This window comes from Pinus tabuliformis, chromosome 9 (assembly GCF_031772625.1).
Source record: "Pinus tabuliformis cultivar Carrire ecotype Pingquan chromosome 9, CPIR1, whole genome shotgun sequence".
Lineage (NCBI taxonomy): Eukaryota > Viridiplantae > Streptophyta > Pinopsida > Pinales > Pinaceae > Pinus > Pinus tabuliformis.
The window spans coordinates 1687510710-1687532515 of record NC_142307.1 but is presented as its reverse complement, the minus strand read 5'-3'; the positions used below and the strand labels follow the sequence as shown (position 1 = coordinate 1687532515).

The following is a 21806-nucleotide window of genomic DNA, read 5'->3' as shown; positions in this document are numbered from 1 at the left end:
ATCTTTTGAAATTTCATTTTTTATTACATAAAAAAACTTTTCTGAAATTTATTTGTACTCTTGCATAGATTTTTGGCTAACGAAGCATTATTTTAACCCGTTCATAAAAATGTCTTAGTTTTAATTTATTATTTATATATTTTTTCTATTGGTTACTATAATGTTTATATATCTATATATATATATTATTTCTTTAAATAATTAGTACAACCACATTCAAAATATTAATTTGGTTGATACACCGAAATGCTTCATAAAAATAATAAAAAGGTTATTGTTCGATTTTAACTTAAGAGAAAAGAGAATTATAAATGAATATTATAAATAATAATAATGAAATTATCATGGAGGAACTTATTAGAATTGGAATAATCTCAAATCCCTAGGAAATTAGTGGGTGGGGAGCCACCTCCCAGGAATATAATTTTTTTAATTTATTAAAAGTCATGGATCATTTTACTAAATAAAATTTGGTTATATATAAATGGATGTTATAAATAATATTGAGGAACTTATCATGGAATAACTTATTGGAATTGGAATAATCTCAAATCATAAGGAAATTGGTGGGTGGGGAGCCAATTGACATGAATATAATTTTTTGAATTTATTAAAATTCAATGCAACATAACAAACTCTTTAATGCACTACAGCCATTAATAAGCATTAAGACTAAACATATGGTGAACATATTCACTTGACAATCAATCTAGGCCGCAAATTAAATTAAAAAAAAAAAAATTCAACAAATCTTCATGTGTTCATCCACTTTACATTGAAATATATATATATAATATTTTATTTTATACTTTATTGTTTATATTTTCCTTATTCTAAATAAAATAAGTAAATAAACAATAAATCATAACCTTTCGGGCTAAAACATCGGACTTAATCCCACTATCTCACACACGCATCGAAATTCAACGGTCTATAGTGAACTCTAAAAACTTTATCCATAAACAAATTCTTCCATTAATATTTCAATATATGGTCTTCAATTAATATTTTAATATATGAAATGACAGAAATCACATAAACTACATTAAAAAAAATCGCTAACACAAAGCTTGTAATAGATATTTCAATCTACCAGAAAGCTCATATGATAAAACTGTCACATACCTTTATAGGATATATTTCAATTCACCACAAAACACATATAATAAACCCACAATAAAGTATTATAAACATCCACCATAGAGCATTATAAGCATCAACCCCATAATATTACTAGGATCCACTAGAAAGTAAGAAAACACAACAAAATATCATGAATATAAACATCCATTGCAAAGTAAGAAAAAACCACCTAAAATCGTTATAAATATCGGCCATAAAGTAAACAAATTCTACCACAAAATATTACAAGCATCCACCATATTCTCGTTTAAGATTTTTTCTTGCCATAAAGTTAAAATACATTTAAAAGGAAAAAAATTAATGTTATATTTATTTTTATGTTTTCTCAGAAAAATTTTCATGACGTTATTGATTTGCACTTGCCCGACAAAGCCCCGGGTCCATCCTTTGAAGTTTGGCCAATAGTTAGCAAGGCCATCGCAATGTCAACCTCTGCGTCAAGTAATTACCGTATAACAAAAGGTTTCTGCATCCACTAATTAGCCCAAATGTTATATTTATTTTTATGCTTTTTCAAGAAATTATTCATTACATCATTGCTTTACATTTGTCCGACAAAGGCCCGGGTCCATCCTTTCAAGTCTGGGCAATAATTACGAAGTCCATCGCAACGTCAACCCCTACGCCCAGTAACACTAGGTCTCTATCATTACCGTATAACACAAAGTTTCTGAACCCACTTATCAGCCCACTGGAAATTGCGTAGTCATGACACAGCTTTGGTTAATCCATGTTTTGGACCATAGTCCAGGTTCAGAGAAGCTATTTACACACTAAATAATTGCCATGCTCGTACTCAAACATCGATGGACGTTTGTTTGTTCAGTGTATTTGGATGATCACAAACAGAAAGGCAGTGTCTAGTTCATAGCCCATCTCTTTAAGAAAAGGGGCATATCAGAACGAGAAGCCATGGAAAATATTTCAATGGAGATCCATCAGCTTCCTCTTCTCTTTCATACTGCGTTTGTGTTTGGGCTGCTCTCGTTTTGCGTTTTCTGTACATATATATGTCGCCTTAGCCGTTATAGCAATCCCAAGTCGCAGGCCGTTTACGGTCCCAAAACCTATCCGTTGGTGGGTTCGTTGTTTTCTTTCTGGAAGAAGAGAGGCAGCGGCCTGCTGCTGGAATGGTATGCCCAGATGCTGGCAAAGTCTCCCACACAGACCATCGTGGTGGAGCGTGTCGGGGCAGTTCGGACGGTGGTAACTGCCAATCCCACGAATATTGAGCACATTCTCAAGACGCGATTCGATAATTATCCCAAGGGCGAGCCTTTCACAGCCATCCTCCAAGACCTTCTGGGAAAAGGGATCTTCAATACCGACGGCGATGCTTGGAGGTTGCAGCGGAAGGTTGCTAGCTACCATTTCACCTCCCGGTCCCTGCGCAATTTCAGTATAAAAGCCGTGGGAGATGTCACGGATCAGCTTCTTCCGATTCTACACCATGCGAGTGAGACGGGAAGGTGCTTGGATTTGCAGGACATTCTGCAACGCTCTGCATTCGATACGATTTGCAAGGTCGCGTTCGGGGTAGAACCTGATCCAGCTTCTCTGGATGTGACCCTTCCTGTCTCGGACTTCGCTCGGGCTTTCGATGTCGCCACGGACCTCTGCGCTAGGAGAGCCACGGCGCCGATCTCGCTGCTGTGGAAGATCAAGAAGAAGCTGAACATCGGGTCGGAGAAACGCCTCGCAGAAGCCGTTAGGGTTGTACAGGACTTCGCCACGGGCGTCATCCGTCGACGGAGACGGGAGATGATGACTGCTACCACTCCCAACTGCATTCAGCCGGACCTCCTCTCCAGATTCGTCCAGGCGCTCGCGACGGACGTAGTACCAAATGATGACGATCTGACGGAACATTTTCTTCGAGACACAGTCATCTGTTACATCTTGGCCGGCAGAGACACCACGTCGGCTGCATTAACGTGGTTTTTCTGGCTCTTGTCCTCTCATCCCCGCGCAGAGGAAGCGATTTACAAAGATATAACGGATCTCGTCGCTGCAAGAAAATTTGAAAACCCAGAAAATATTAAGCCATCTGGAGCGCTTGTATTTGCCTACGAGGAGCTCCAGAGCATGAATTATCTGCACGCCGCAATCTGCGAATCCATGAGACTCTACCCCCCGGTTCCCTTCGACTCGAAGCACGCCCTGCACGAGGACCTCCTGCCAGACGGAACATTTGTGGGAAAGGGGAACCGGGTGACTTACCACCCGTACGCCATGGGTCGGATGGAGACCATCTGGGGCGCCGACTGCCTCCAATACAGGCCCGAGAGGTGGCTTAACGACGAAGGCGTCTTCGTTCCGCAGAGTCCGTTCAAGTTTGCAGTGTTCCAAGGCGGAGTTCGCGTTTGTCTGGGCAAAGAAATGGCGTTTATTCAGATGAAATACATCGCAGCCTCCGTCATTTCAAAGTTCAGGTTGCGTCCACTCCATGTAAATCCAAAATGCGTTTCCACTTTGACTGCACGGATGGTTAGCGGTCTTCCTGTTCTTGTTGAGGAGAGGATACCTGCAGTTGGTCCCCAACATGGATTGTGAAAATATCATCATACCAGTGTTTCTTGAGAATAATTCAAGATTTTCAAATAACATTGTTCCAATACCAAACCTGCACAACAGAGTTCAACCTACGATTGCAACTGTAGGCAGCTTGGGATTACAAAGCTGTTAACGGCATCTGTATGCAAAATTTGGTTTATACCACCAATATTTGGATGTAGATGCTCATGGCCGAAATCTTAGGAATAAACTAACTAGTTGACAGAGTCATCACAATACAAGGGACTGTGTATACACTAAATTTGTAATGCGCCCTCAGTACAGCGGGTCCTCAGGATGAGCTGAGGGGTAAAGGAGATTTGGATATATTGTTGCTCAGATATATTGATACTGTATTGTTAGAATCGAGAGATGGTTAATTAGATCTCTATGCATTTCAAATGTTCCAAGTAGCTAAGACATTGCAATGTCTCACTGTTATTAGATTAGGTTAATGTTTTTATCATTGAAAAGGGATTAAATCTGTTTATTCAAAACTTCCCTTACATGTATCTGTAATAGTAAATTCTATGTATCATATGTCATAGTAAATTCTATATATTTTATGATACATGAGGCTTTGTTATGGATTTATTTGACCTCTGTCTTAACAAGTATCCTGTGTATTCCTGTACATAGTTCTTTGGGAAGGTCCCTGGTTTCTTCCAAGATCAACGAATATAAATGATATTCAACTATGAGTTTTTTCGTCCATTTTTAGAAAATGCAATAATTTTTTCATATTATTTTACTGGCCGTACTTTATCCGTTATTCCAGGTTTTGAGCATATTTTCCAATATAATTGGTTTAAATTCGAAAGAAATTTGTTATAATCATAAATTTTTTGAACGTCACAATCTGAGTGCCGCAAAGACTTTCCAAAAAACTAAATCCATATATGCCTGTCAAAAAGCAAGTTTATACGACCAAGATCAAGATTTAACCAAAAAGTTTTTAGCACTATTTATAATAATTAAACAACACAAATGATTATTGATTAAATAACAACCTCAAGACATATTGTTATATAATTGTGATTGGTATTTATGTAATACTAGTTTTTATAATTGTGATTAGTATTTATGTAATACTAGTTTTTATATTGAAATTATTAAATGTAGTGGTTAAATAAATAAATTATTATTTACTTTAATATTATTATTTTATTTTTTAGTGGTAGATTAATTCGCTTTAGCATAACTAACCACAATCTCATGTAAATTATATGATTTAAAATTTAAATTTTTGTAACTAAAAAATTATATTATTGTTTATAATTTTATTAATAGTTAGACAAAATGACTTTTTCACTATAGTGTTATACAATATACAGTAAGATTGTGCTTTTATTATTATTAAAATTAATTTAAGTATCGGGGTTTACGGAGTGCATTATATTAGATATCATTTTGGGATTCAACTGCGTTAAGTAAGTCATTCACGTATGACCATTTCCATGAGAGGTCTATTTCCATGAGAAGTAGTCGTAACTAATTCATGTATATTAGATATCATTTTGGGATTCAATTGTGTTCAGTAAGTCATTCACGTATGACCATTTCCATGATAGGTAGTCATAACTATGTCATTAACGTATATTATATATCATTTTGGGACTCAACTATGTTAAGTAAGTCATTCATGGATGACCATTTCCATGAGAGGTAGTCATAACTAACTAATTTCTCATGAGTTTTGAATAGTTCACTTAGCACTCATTGCATCACCCATGAGTTTTGAATAGATTTCTCATGAGTCTTGGATAGTTCACTATTAGTTTTGAATAGTTCACTTAGCACTCATTGCATCACCCATGAGTTTTGAATAGTTCACTTAACACTCATTGCATCGGCTGATGCTCACAGGGGTGAAGAAGTGGGACTGAAACTAGCGAAATGAATCACATAGCGTCAATCATCACTTCCGGGGGCTTGCACCCGGTAAACAGGACTTCCCGAGAGGTCACCCATCCCAGATTGCCTTTGGCTCAAATGCGCTTAAATGTGGATTTTTCCCCACAATCAAGCCCACTTAGCTTGCCACCCCATTTGCAACACCTTAGCAAGTATTGTGCCTCATGAACCATTCAAGTAGAGATCCCTTCATACATGAATGACTTACTTAACACAGTTGAATCCCAAAATGATATCTAATATAATGCACTACGTAAAGCCCCATACTTAAATTCAAAAAAGAGTGAAGGGATCTCTACTTGAATGGTTCATGAGGCATAATACTTGCTAAGGTTTTGCAAATGGGGTAGCAAGCTAAGTGAGCTTGATTGTGGGGAAAACTCCACAGTTAAGCGCACTTGAGCCAAAGGCAATCTGGGATGGGTGACCTCCCGGGAAGTCCTGGTTACCAGGTGCAAGCCCCGGAAGTGATGATTGACACTATGTGCTTGATTTCACTAGTTTCAATCCCTCTTCTTCACCCGTGTGAGCATCACCCGATGCAATGAGTGCTAAGTGAACTATTCAAAACTCATGAGAAATTAGTCTGTTACAACTACCTTTCATGGAAATGGTCATACGTGAATGACTTACTTAACGCAGTTGAATCCCAAAATGATATCTAATATAATGCATTGCGTAAAACCCCAGACTTAAATTCAGAAAAGAGTGAAGGGATCTCTACTTGAATGGTTCATGAGGCACAATACTTGCTAAGGTTTTGCAAATGGGGTAGCAAGCTAAGTGGGCTTGATTATGGGGAAAACTCCACAGTTAACCGCGCTTGAGCCAGAGGCAATCTGGGATGGGTGACCTCCCTGGAAGTCTTACCTATCAGGTGCAAACCCCGGAAGTGATGATTGACGCTATGTAATTCATCACTAGTTTCAATCCCACTTCTTCACCCCTGTGACCATCACCTGATGCAATGAGTGCTAAGTTAACTATTCAAAACTCATGAGAAATTAGTCAGTTATGACTACTTCTCATGGAAATGGTTATACGTGAATGACTTACTTAACACAGTTGAATCCCAAAATGATATCTAATATAATGCACTGCGTAAACCCCCATACTTAAATTCAAAAAGAGTGAAGAGATCTCTACTTGAATGGTTCATGAGGCACAATACTTGCCAAGGTTTTGCAAATGGGGTAGCAAGCTAAGTGGGCTTGACTATGGGGAAAACTCGATAGTTAAGCATGCTTGAGCCAGAGGCAATCTGGGATGGGTGGCCTCCCGGGAAGTCCTGGTTATCGGGTGCAAGCCCTGGAGGTGATGGTTGACTCTATGTGATTCATTTCACGAGTTTCAATCCCACTTATTCACCCTTGTGAGCATCACTCATTGCAATGAGTGCTGAGCAAACTATTCAAAACTCATGAGAAATTAGTCAGTAACAATTATTTCTCATGGAAATGGTCATATGTGAATGACTTACTTAACACAGTTGAATCCCAAAATGATATCTAATATAATGCACTACGTAAACCCCCATACTTAAATTCAAAAAAGAGTGAAGGGATCTCTACTTGAATGGTTTAGGAGGCACAATACTTGCTAAGGTTTTGCAAATGGGCTAGCAAGCTAAGTGGTCTTGATTTTGGGGAAAACTCCACAGTTAAGCGCGCTTGAGCTATAGGCAATCTGGGATGGGTGACCTCCTAGGAAGTCCTGGTTACCGGGTGCAAGCCCCGGAAGTGATGATTGATGCTATGTGATTGATTACACTAGTTTCAATCCCACTTCTTCACCCATATGAGCATCACCCGATACAATGAGTGCTAAGTGAACTATTCAAAACTCATGAGAAATTAGTCAATTACCACTACCACTCATGGAAATGGTCATACGTGAATGACTTACTTAATGCAGATGAATCCCAAAATGATATCTAATAAAATTAATTATAAAAATGTTTTGGAGAAAGTTCATTTTGTCTTAGACTACAACTATAAAAATAAATAAAGGAAAATAGATAAAGCTAAAGTAATGAAATTAATGATTTTAATGTTTATGGGGACCTCGCTCTGTGAAGGTACATCAAGGATGTGCTCTATTGAGGCACTCATTGATGTGAAGTCATCGGTGATATATTTGACATGATGAAGATGTAGTCCTACCAAGCTTAAAAATAAATAAATAACATGAGGAAAATTTATTAAATACAATTTTTTTATTAATTATTTTAGAAAATAAGTAAATATAAATAATAAATATTAATTTATATTTAAGAAATTTATTTTTTTGAATTATATAAAATTTAATATGATTAAATATACTATTAAGCTATTTATTGATTTTAATTTTATTAGTCCATCGATTTAATATTTATATATATATATATATCTATATATATATATATATATATCTATATATAATTGATTTCTCTATATATAAGAAGTTTAGATTGAAATATGTTAGTTAGGATGAATATTAAAATTATTATAAGATAGATATAAAAGATAAAATTAATCTCCTCTACTAGAGTTGATATAAAATATAGAAAATATTTTATTTATGGTTCTTAGAGTGAAACTCAAATATTTTTACCACATCTCCTCCATACTAAGTTGTAATATTGAAAATATATCGTGCTAGCACAATAAGAATGGGATTCTTAATGTGTTATAATGCTTCTAATTAAATCTAACTAACTTTGCCCTACCTGAAGTAGAATAGACACTGATGGGGTGTTTCCTTAACTCACTACGTAGCCATGTTAAGGGTTGGTGTGGCCTAGGGTAGGTGTGATCCCTAGTGACTTTGATGGATTAGATGTCATCAATGCAATATGAAGGTCACTCGCTTGAAACTCCATTAGTAAAAACTCCATCCATATTAAGGGTTGGTGTGGCCTAGGCCTAGTGTGAATTGTGATGATTTTGATGGCTTAGATTCCCCTAGGTCATGGTTTCTCAAGCAAAACGTTAAGAATGCAACCATCTTAGGGCTCAAACAAATTGCCAAACAAAATATGCATATTCACATATGCTTTTATTATATTCAACATTGCTTTTTATTAAGAGTAAATTTTGTTTTAAATAAACTCGATGTTTTTGATGGCTTAGATGCCCCTATGTGGTGATTTCTCAAGCCAAAGGTTAAGCATGAAATCATCTCATGACTCACACAAAGTAGCAAACAAAATATGCATATCACAAGCCAAAGGTTAAGCATGCAATCATGTCAGAACTCACACAAATTAGCAAACAAAATATATATATATTCACTTATTTTTTTATTATATTCGACATTGTTTTTTATTTAAAGTAATGTTTTTTAAAGAAATCATGTAAACTCCATGTTGAGGAGAGACATGAACCACACATCACCCTCATATTGAAATATAAAATGCCCCTTCAATCAACCACCATCATAAACTTCTCAATATAACAAACTACTCCATGTTGGACACATATAGGAATCACACATCACCCTCATACTTACATAGAATGTCTCTCTAATCAATCAGAATCACAAACTTCTCAAAAAAAACATTTTTAACTAAGATGCTCATATCTTTAATGGAAATATACATATTTCATGTATTACATAATATTTAGTCATGTTGCTTTTCCATAATTGAACATCAGTTGGAAGGGTTTCGTTCATTCTTCCTAACCTTTAGCATAACCCATATTGAAAATGTATAAATATGGTTGGTTACAATACCATGGGCCAATACAATGTCTTATCCATAACCCATTTCATAACACACTTTCTCGTATGATATTTTTTTTAATTAGTCAGTTTAATTAAAAGAAAAAATTGACATAACTACTTTGGAGATAAATCTCAACATTTTATTTGTGTATACTACCAAGAATATTCTGAAAAGGGTATAATTATTTTGGAGATAAATCTCAATATGTTATTTGTGTATAGTACTAAGAATATTCTAAAATATTTTGTGGATATTCATAACCATCCACCTAATAATTATCTGTATTGATTGTTTCTAGGGGTAGCACAATTGGTTAATTTGAAATTTGTTAAATCCTTGAAACAAGGAAGACTGAGGTTCAAATCGACAACAACATGGAGAGGCTGTAAACCCCTAGAGTTTTACAAGTAGTTACATGTTGGGCATGCTATTGGGTTCCTCTGGGATACAAAAATACTACTATGAATATTCTAGCATATTTCATGGACTCTAAATCTCTACCTCCAACAATTAAAATAAAATGATGAAATACCTATTCTGAAATAGAGATGCATGTCAACATAATTATGTACATTAATTTATAGTTGATAAAATAAGTTGTGGGATGAGTGTGTTTTACCTTCTTTAATTCTGTGATAAAGTAGTTGTTTTATAGAATTATATACATGCATATCAACATAAATATATACATTAATTTATAACTGATAAAATAAGTGGTGGGATGAGTGTGTTATACCTTCTTTAATTGTGTGATGAAGTTTTTATTTTAGATAATGATAAGCATTCATGGAATTTAAATCTCTACCATCCACCTAATAATTACCAGCAATTAAAATAAAATTTTGAAAGGCCTATTCTTAAATAGACATGCATATCAACATATTTATATACAATAATTTATAATTGGTAAAATAAGTGGTGGGATGAGTGTCCTATAACTTCTTTAATTGTGTGATGAAGTAGTTATTTTAGATAATGATAAACATTTATTTGTTAAGTAAATCAAGGATATATTTTGGGTAGTGGTAAGCAATGAATGCTAAAGAATATTTAATTACTAATTAACTATTTATGATTTCAAGTAGTTTCAATTGGAAAACCGTAAATACTATATAGTTTTATTATGTGTATTTATTAAATTTTGATTTTGGAGGTAGAAAGTGTTTATAATTCACTCTTATGTTACCAAAATTTCTCTAGAATCTTTGCGTTGTGAAATATTGTTATTGAAAGCATGAAAATTTTATAATAATTTTTAGTTGTTGACTACTATGTCGAGTGTTCTTTGGAGTGTGGATTGTTGCGCTCAGAGGCACTTTCTACAACCTAATATAGGAGTGATGTGTAAGTATGTCTGTCCTTAAAAAATAAAAATAATAAAAATAAATTTCTCCAAAGAAATCAATGTCGCCCTAAATGAAAGTCATGTGTTTAAGAGTTCCTTTATCATATACCTTGAATTTGAATGGATCACAAATTTATCTTCAACAAAAAGTTTCACCACATTAAAATTCCAAATTAATATATCAAAGTCATCAATTTATCATTGTTATATTGTTGTTATTATATTATTATTAAATTAATTTTAGGTTAGAAATTGCTAGGGTCCATTCCAAAGGTAAGATGTTTCATTCATAATTTTAATATTGTATAAACATCAATATATGAAGATTCCAAACTACTAATGTTTCAACTATTTTGTATAATGTTGTCATTTTTTAACTAGGTTAAAGTGATTTATTGGATGGAAGAAAAATAACTATTCCTAATGAAAAATCTTTTTATAATTGCACTGAGTGGTGCTCTCTAGCCCGGTATGTAGGAGATGTTGTAATCTCTTGTATTGTAAATATTTTGACTTGATTAAAATAAAATAAAATGAAAAAAAAAAAACCTATGTTAAAATAAAAAATATTATTTATTTTTATAATTTTTTATTAGGTAGTTAAGGTAAACTTCACATAAAACTAAAAATAACCTATGTTAAAATAAAAATTATACCTTATTATTTATTTAATATTTTTTGTTGGGTATTTAAGGTAAACTTGACTTGGTCATGTTACCGATGCTTTTGGAGCTACATATTTATGAGAACTCATGGTATTCATGTGAAATATAGCATACTTAAAGGGGGAGATTAATCAATCTTAGCTACGGATCTATCGAGTGCTGAGAGGCATCAAATTTCTTTTCATATTAGATATTTTCATCTCAAGAGATTTGGTCCCTCTCGGTGCTCGATAGATATGTAGTTAAGATGGATCTAAGATGGTACTTTTCCAAAAAGTTCTTTGCCAATGTGTCATGTATTTCTCATTTTTAATGTATTAGGGTTCATCTAAAGTATACAACATGGGTACTCATTGGATGAAGAATTAAATTATGCATCTAATGAGCATTCTCACTTGAAATTTGAGTAAAATTGTGGGGATATAAGTTGAAAATACGTGTTAAAAACATAGTTTTTTTAGTTTTTTATAATTTTATCTTTTTAGTTTTTTAGTCTAAATATTTTGAATCATCCCCCATGGTTGATATTGTCAGCTTCAATCATATTTGTTCTTATAAAGTTGATTTTGGTTGTACCTTTTTGTTTTAAGGCCCATTGCTTACCTCAAAATTTCTGTAATGAAGTGTAATATATTGTACTATATAATTTTGTTTTCATTCTAGAAGGTTTAGTATTACACTTTTTGACATTTTGTGCCAAGAGATAAGGAGATGTTGTCACCTAAAATTACATTTGAAAATAATAAAATAATACTTACATTAACAAATTAAAAATACTAACAACAAAAAAAATCAATGTCAACTACAATTAAAATACTTCAATTTCCACCTTAATATTAAATTTTATATAGAAATATAAAGTATTTTAAAGTAAAAAAAGTTTGAAAATAATATTTCTAACACTTCTATGTGCACTTCACATGTAATATTAAAAACAAAAATATATTAATAACAAAAAATATCTCACTATTATTTTACATAACATAATTTTATATAAACTTTATATATAGAAAAATTTATTTATTTATTTTATCTTTGGTTTCCATTTTAAGAGAGATTCCTAATTTGTTCCACTCTTAATATGGAATTTATATATAATATTTATAAAATGTTACTAACACAAAGGTTTAATGTGAATTATCAACAAAATTTATCGATAAGATTGTATTGTCGTATATATAGATATATATATCTATATATATATATATATATATATATATATATATATATATATATAGATATATATAGATATATATATATATATATATATATATATATATATATATATATATAGAGAGAGAGAGAGAGAGAGAGAGAGAGAGAGAGGTGTGTCTAATTCAAGATATCATTGACATTTGTAATTCCTTGAATGTTTTATGTGTGTATGTGTGTGCGAGAGAGAGAAAGAGAGATAGAGTAAAAAAATAGAATTATTAATATAATCTTTTTCAAACTTATAACTTGAAATTGATAAAATCGTTATTGGAATAGGAAGTGAAGTTTTTTTTTCCCGAAGAAAAAGCGAACTTTTTATTAAGAAAAATAAAAAGTTACATTGCATATGCTGTAAGCATTTCTGATACTTCTGATGATTGGTATCAATTTTCAGCCTTTTTGACTACAAACATAAGAGAAAAAAACTTTCCAGATAAACTATGACCAGCTAACCTAAGTCTTTCGACCCTTCTTTTTTTCCACTTTTCGCCAACCATCTGTGTTGTGCATGGAATCAGTAATAGCTAGCTGGTTTTCCTCTGGATTCATTTGTTGTTCTTTATCTGAATCTGATCCTTCAGGACTGTGACTACGCTTATTCCCGCTTATTTCCTGCTGAAGATCTTCTTCCTTTTCTTCAAAAATCTCTTTTTCCTTGCTGTCCTGGTCTTTCTCCTGAGCTGTATTGTGTTCTTTCTTTTCAGTATCTCTCTTCTTTACGACATCATCTATATTCTGCCATCCTTTGGGCTTCCTTTGTTGTGTCTTGCTCTTGTTGAGATTTTTGCATGCATTGTACAGATGACCTGTTTGTTGACATCCCCTGCATCTGAAAGCTATATTCTCATAGTCCAATATTTGTTTCCACTGTGAATTATTAAAGTTCAGAATTATACTTTCAGGTAATCCTTGGCTGAGATCTACCTCGACGCATATTCTGGCAAAAGTAAAAATTCCCTTTATATGTCTCTCTGCATCAATCTTTAACATTTTCTCGAGGGTATTTCCAATAGCTATTAAAGCCTTGGAATGCCAGAAATGTAACGGGAGGTTATGCAGCCTAACCCATACTGGCATCCTTGATACCACCAAAGTATTGGCATCAAAATCTGTGAACCATGGAGTAACAAAAAGTCCAGCACTGCCCCAGAACCATGGCCCTTGGTTGAGAATTTTTTCCTTTTCTTCTTCTGAATGGAAAATTACTATGAAGAAACCCTTAGAACATAGGTGGATTTGGCAGTTTTTTGTCCAAGCCGTGTGGATCCATTGGTATAGTGCATCGGTTCTAGGCCAAAAATCGTTGAATCTACAAATAACATCATGTTTTTGTAAATCTGAGTAAATGTAATTTACCTCTGGTATGTCCAAGGAAATAGATGGGCTCTTTGGAATTTGATTCCACGATATACTGCCCTGGGGGTTCATTAACAGCTGTAGGTTCTTTCCCCTTTAGAGGTTCTTTCCCTTTGGCTGCATCACGATAAGTACCTGTAGATTTTGAGGGAGCTCCCTTGGATCCACCTCGCAATCTGAGATTAAGAGTGATGGTTGAGTCCTTTGCAACCCTGTAGTGCTGGAGTGTGTGTTGATCCTGCAAACAGAGCCCTGAAAATAATAGATTTTGTAATGCAGCTGGAATTCCCAGTTTGTCCTGGATCTCTTTTTTTAGATCCAATACACTCATCCATTTCCAGATCTGCACACAAACATGTCTGCCTTCTGTTGTTCGAATAAAAATTTGCTTCAGATCCACTAAGTCTGCCTTATCCAATTCCAGTTTTATGGATTTGGTTTCTGGATCTGGCGGGTTACCACCTATCTTCTGCCTGGATCTGGACAGATCAGATAGATCCGTCCTGGATCTGCAATATTTGGTCCGATCTAGTATGGGAGGGGGTAGATCTGCTACATGCAGGCCCCTTTCTTTGATTTCCGTTTCCAGGTCGGTGTAATCCTTCCCAGATCTACTAGATTTGGCCCGATCTGTTGTGTGAGGGGTCAGATCTTCTGCATTCGGGCCCCCTTCCTTGGTTGCATTTTTCGGATCTGTGTGAAAAACTTCAGATCCCTTCTTATCGTTCACATGGCAAAGCCTTCTCCCTCTCTTGTTGTCGCAGACATCAGTGTTTTTGGTCTTCCTCTGACCAGCCTTGGTGGCGTCGCTCCTCGGAATAGGGCCAAAACCCCCTTTACCCCTTCTCAAGCGCAGAAAGAGATGGATCTGTGGGTACCAGCCGATGCGTTCATCAGCCGGAGGGGTGTCTTCGCCGATCTGGCAATTGTCCGATACGATCCTCAAAAGCTGCGAGGGGGTTTTGATCTGATCCAAAAACCTATCATTTTGATCCGAAGCCGAGCGGAGAGATGCAGAAACCTGCATGCATTTGGTTCTGCCATCCAAACCCTTAACGAAGAAAGGATGCATGTTTCTCGGAAGTCTCACGATCGAAACCTGGGAAACTCGTTTCGTTCCGCCGCGCTCCTCCTCCTCTCTCCAATAGGAAGTGAAGTTAATATATGTAAGATTAACATTTAATATTTACAATTTTATCAAAACAAAATAAGCAAATGTTTTTTTAAATGCCTAAAATAGAAACAATTCCAAATATATGTGAGTTAGAAAATAACTAAATATAGATTCATGCTAACCTCAGATTTATCAAATCTCACGAGATAACAAATCTCTTGACGTACCAATTTCTTTTAGAGGGAAAAACTTGAAATTTTTCTCCTTTAGAGATTTGATCCCTCTTATCACTTTGTAGATGGGATTAACACACACACGTATACACACCATGTGTTAACTTCATGTTGAACATGGAAGAAATTACACATATCTTTGATCTTGAGCAATATACTAATAAAATATTGTAAATGTAAGATATATGCATGCCTCCATCATATTTGAAAATAGAAAACATATTTTCCTAGGATAGAGACTCTGTGTGTGTGTGTGTGTGTATAATTTGTTTATAAATATTTTTTTTAAATGTTATATACCAAATCTATATTAAGCATTAAAGGATTTAGAAATATTCATCATACCTTCAATTAAAAAGCACAAAAATCCATCTCTTTCTCACTTTATATACAATATTGAAATATTTTACTTAGAGTGTATAATGTAATACTATATCTATAACATACATTGTTATTTTGTTTATTATTAATATGTTTTAGATTTCACATATCAACTCCTTATTGAATAATGAAGAAATTACACATATTTTAAATACCAACCTATATCCGTCTTAACCCTGTATCTATCAAGTGGTAAGAATGATCAAATCCCTCAAGGTGTAAACCATGTTTTTGAGTGGAAAACGTGAGGAAAGGTTTGCACCTCGATATATTTCATCCCTCTCAGCACTTGATATATCTGAGGGTAATATGGATCTAGGTTGGTTTCATTCATGAAAGGTATTACAAAATTTTTTGAACATCTAATTATTTTGATCATTTAAATATGTTGAATATGTCTAAGATTAATCTAGTTATTTGAATTTTAAATTTAGTTAGTTACCTCAACTTTTTGAGATCATAGAGACAATAACGTGAATGATGAAATAAAATTTTTGAATGCAATGTGACAATATAAAAATGTTGAATGATAAAAAATGTGAATAATAAGAATGTAATCAATTGCAAATAGTCTTCATTGTGATCATTCTTAAACTATTTTATTCTATTGTTCTTATTGCCACACCTATTAGTTTTGTCATCTTTTCATATATATCATATGAAAATTGAAGTTGAAATCATCGACTATTCAAATCGTTAACTCAAGATATTGTAGTAAATATCATACTTCTCTCTCTTTCCCTCCAATATTAAATATATTAGCTCTCTCCAATGTCAATCATTGTGACTTATGGAGTGTTAGACCCTACGTATGTTCGAATGGTAGTTGTTTTCTATTACCTTATTTAAATGCAAAGGGACTCACAATGTTCAATGAAGGAAAATGGAAATAATAAGGATATAGTCAATTGCAAATAGCTTTCAGTTTCAAGAAGAAAACATTTTAGGTAAGCACACATTTTATTGAAGATGAAAATTCAAGTATTTTCTTTATGGTTGAATAATTGTAACACAAAAATCAATGCTTTTATGGTGATGAAGAGTTGTTCTAAGGTTTTTCCATTTTGAAGAGAAGAACTTCCATGGGAGCTTCACTCAATTAACCTCTTACATATCACATGTGTGCATGACATACTAAACAATATCCTTAATTTGACTACATATTAGAAAATATCTCTAAAAAACCACATTATTTAACCCCCTACCAATACAAATCCAATCACCTTCCCAATTTAAAAAACCCCTAGTTTAACTAGTTATTATAGGTATCATTTTTTTAATTAACATTTTTTATACCCATTCATATTTTTTCATTAACTTTGAGCTCTTTTTTTTATACTTGCCAATATAAAAACCCTAAGTTACCACCTATTATATGTTGAATATATTATGTAATCTTTTCCTCAATATATATCCCCCAATATGAATGCACGTGGTATGTTATTGCTCCCCCATTGAATCCCTGATGGGAACTTCACATTGTCGACAAATCTAGTTTCAATCCAAATGCTCTATGTGCCTCAAGGGATGAGGAGCATGAAATATGCATTATTATTAGGGAAGGCCATGGATGGCTTTGGTTATTTCGTGCACCGGTTGACTTGATGTGCTAATGGTTTCGAAAGATTGTGGAGGCCTAGGCCCTGTTTTTTTCTTCATTGTTTAGACCTACTTCAGTTATGTTCCTTTTTCTCTAAATGTTCTTAAATAGAGGTGTTGATAGTGTTGATGGAATTTTCCATTTTTAAAAAGGGTGTGGAGGGTGTACCTATCTAGTTGCCTGAAGGTCAGTGCCGTAAAATGCTATTTTTTTATTTTTCATATTAATCCCCTAGAAATACCATTTTTTTCTTTTGGAAGTTTCAGGGATTTCATGTGTGCTACAACTTGGCTTTATTTCTTCTCATTTCTCCATTGTCGCTACCCTTTTCTCTAAATCCTCTAGCTTGGACCATACTTGTTATGTTCTATGTCAAATGTCGTTCCATATTTTTATGAACAAATTTAACGAAAAGTTCATTCTCTTTTGGATTTGTGGCTTTGATGTGCTAGCTTCACTAAAGAATCTAATTTGAGACAAAGTGGGAATCCCTACAAAATTAGAATACTTAACAATTGCAAGAAATATTTTACAAGACCCTTGCCAACTAAAGGACTATATTATAGTGAGGAACTCAAACATTTCTCTATCCCTAAGATTACGTAGTGGAGCTTCAGGTCATAAAAACCTTAATGGATAAATATCCTTCAAAGATGTTGTACAAGGAAAGAAAGAAATTTTAGCAAACCAACGTCATTTCATTCTAAGCCCATACATAGTGGAACAAATGGAACAAGCCCCAACCTTGGAGTTAAATATCCTAGAAGTAAACTCACTCTTTGTTCTTCTTCAATATAAGGCTATTATTTTTTGTTTCAATTTTTTTTTTCCTAAAGGTGAAGCTCCCCCTTAGTGGTTTTTTTCCTCTTGGACCCGAAATTGTGACATCTACTTATGCACAAAAGGATTTTTTATTTTGCAATTTGATACACTGAAATATTTGGAGATAGCTATGCATGATGGAACCTGGTTCTGGGGTAACACATATATTTTCATTACACCATGGTTCCCTGAGTCTAATCCCATAAGCATGGTGATTCCTAAAATTTCAATTTGGGTGAGGCTTCAAAATTTACCTATCCCATTTTTGCACTATAAAGTCCTAGATGAAATAGTAAACACATTAGGAAAATACAAAAAAGTGGATCTGGAGAGATCTGAGAAAGGTCTTTTTCTTTTGCTAGAATCTGTATAGATATTAACCTCAGCAAAGGTCTTCCATATCACATTCAAATGAAGCACAAAAAGTTCCAATTGAAACAAGTACTAGACTATGCGAATACAATGTTCAAATGTCATACGTGCTTTAAGATAGGTCACCTGTAGAGTATATGCCCCTAGAAAAAAAAATCCCCAAAGAAGAAAAAGGGGCAAGCCCACAAACCAAGAGAATGATAGACCACAAATCCCAACCCAACAAACGAAGAAGAAGAGGAAATTATGGAGAATTCTCTAGGGAAATCAGAAGTGGTTGCTCAGGGCCAGTGTGGGGATATGCTCCGTTAATAAGAAGACCTTGAAATTTAGGAGACTCGGGGATCAAAAATGTAAAATAATGAGGCTTTGATAGAAAATGGTGTGGACGGAACAAAAAGATTCCATTTATCAAAGAGTTTAGATTCAGAAAGTGAAGTTCATGCGGAGACAACTACCATAGAATTTTCGTTTGTTCCCGTGGAACCCAACCATTGGGGCTGGAAAAAGGTCCAGAAAAGGAAAGGCAGAAAGGAGAAGTTAAGTGATTTTTATCACTCTTAAATTCTCTACTTCTTTTGTTAATTTTTTTATTTTCCTCTACTTTGTAGTTCTTGATATTTTCCTAACCTTTGTCAGCTTGATGTACTTTTTATGTCCATGCATGATTTTGATGTACTGCATGCACACTATGTATGTTTACAAAATGTATTTTTTACTCTCTTAAAAAAATTACGATTTTTTTCCTTGGAAAAAAGATAGAAATCATTGCACATCGTCAATAAGTTTTTTTACGATTACACTGAAATCAATTTACACTATTAATCTAATTATTTTGGAACATAATACATATAGATACATCAAATCAGAAATGCACATCTTCATTGAAATCAATGCATCTAGTGCAAGCAATGAAATAAGAATAAAAATAAACATATATACCGAATCAATACATATAGTGCAATAAATCAAATAAGATTAGAAATCAAAATATACATTGAAATCAATGCATTGGTGCAACAAATAAAATAGGATTACAAATCAACATATACATTGAAATCAATGCATTTAGTGCAAGCAACTAAATAGGATTAGAAATCAACAACTATGTTGATATCAATGCATCTAGTGCAATCAATTAAATATGACCAGAAAATCAACATCTACACTTAAATCAATGCATCTATTTTAGTGAAAAACCAAGATATTCATGGCTTTCTTAATCCAACTTCTTCTACCTTTTGCGAAAGCCTTACTTTCTCATTCTCTATAGTTAATAATGCTCAACACAATATAATATATGAATTTGCCTCTATGTGTCTCTTTCTTCTTTCCTCTTTAGCTTCCATCCATCTCTCTCTCTCTCTCTCTCTCTCTCTCTCTCTCTCTCTCTCTCTCTCTCTCTCTAATGGAAGAAGTGTCCTCAGACACATAATTTTATTAATAATAAAAACAATTACATATGGAATTTTGCAAGAGTTTACACCCGAACAACCAAACACTCTTGCAATGAGCTATTTATAAGCTCAATGTCCTAACTACCTCTAATTATGGATCACTTATGAAATAACAAGTGTCCACTTACAATAAAAGCTATTCAAACAACTTACTAACAATTCTCCTAAATTAGAGCCTAAGATACGACACATTTGTAGAGTCATATCTTTTACAACAATATACTAATTCTAAATGTCTCCATTAAATAATTAAATATTCTAGATTAATAATAATTAATTTAATATCTTTAGTTAATAATTATTTTATTCTAACTTAATAACCTATGATAATATTTATTTTTAGATCATCTAACATTCCCCCCTATGATCCAAAGATACATTACAACAGATACCAAGTTCATTCCTGAAATTAGTAAATTTTATTCTGCCCAGAGGTTTTGTGAAAATGTCGGAGATTTGATCTTCTGAAGGACAATAAATTGGCTTGAGGACATCTTTGGCAACGAGAGATCTGATATGATGATACTTTGTGTCCACATGCTTTGTATTTGAATGAAAAACTGGGTTCTTAGCAAGCTTGATGGCTGACTAGCTGTCAATGAATAATGACGTAGCTTCTGTCTGAGAAATGCCCAAGTCCTGCAAAATTTTGCGCAACCAAACAATTTCACATGTTGCTTCCCATGCTGAAATGTACTCTGCTTCTGCTGAATAAGTAGCCACTATAGCTTGTTTCTTACAACTCCAAGACATTGTTGTTGACCCCATGTTCATTAAATAACTTGATGTTGATGCTCAATCATCAATACTTCCAGCAAAGTCGGCATCGGAAAATCCACCAAGTACAAAGTTTTTAGTCTTTGTGTAAAGAAGACCAAAATCTTTTGTTCCTTGGATATATCGAAAAACTCTTTTGGCTACATTCCAGTGGCTGTCATGTGGTTCCTGCATAAAACGTGAAAGAATACTAACTGAATAAGACAGATCAGGGTGAGTGTTTGTCAAATAAATCAGGCTGCCAATCAACTGTCTGTAAGTAGTATTGTCCACCTTTTCCCTTCCTTCAAATTTTGAAAGTTTCAAGTTTTGCTCCATGGGGGTAAGAATGGGCTTGCAATTTGGCATTTCAAATCGTTGTAGAACCTCTGTTGCATACTTACTCTAAGAAATGAAAATATGATGTGGACGTTGGAAGACTTCAACTCCAAGATAGTAGTGAAGTGTTGGGTGTGGAGCCTGATTATCTTCTATATTCAAAGGTATCACCACATAGGACCCCAGTTCGAAATGGGGGCGGCAACGCCGCCCGTAAAATATTCGCTGCAGGGGGGGTCCAGGGGGGGGATTAAAATTGCCTTGTAAAAGTATAGTAATTTCTAGTCAATCCGGGCCGTTTATTAGGCAGATGATCTGACGGTAGAACTTATGTTTAGTTTAGGGTTTTTTTCCCTAGAAGGCAACCCCTCTCTTTGTATGAGGGCATTGTATTTGAGGCTATGTGATAGATGTGTATTCTGTGAGCGAGAAACAGAGAGGTGAGACTGTGAGGGAAAACAGAGGATATTACAGCAGATTTGTTGTAGGTTGTGTCTCTTCATTTTGCTGGATAATAGAAAGGAAGGACTAGTTGTTCGGGGTGCACGTAGCCCAAACTGGGTGATAATTTTCTAACATGAAGTAATCCCAAATTTGTCATCTTAAAACCTGCATGTAACTCTATTTTCACCTGTGTAGTATGATCATCATTGTTTCCAGTAATGATCAAATCATCTACATACATAACAAGAATCACCAGATATTTACCCTATTGTCGCACATACAAAGTATCATTAGATTCACTTCCTTGAAAACCAACTTTCCTAAGGTATTCATCGATTTTTGCATACCAAGCTTGGGGAGCTTGTTTTAACCCATATAAAGCCTTGATCAA

General features: G+C 34.1%; 1 pseudogene; it reads left to right on the top strand.

Moving 5' to 3' along the window:
* Nucleotides 1-1982: 1982 nt before the first annotated feature.
* Nucleotides 1983-4152, top strand: LOC149155362 (cytochrome P450 94B3 pseudogene; annotated as a pseudogene).
* Nucleotides 4153-21806: the final 17654 nt, after the last annotated feature.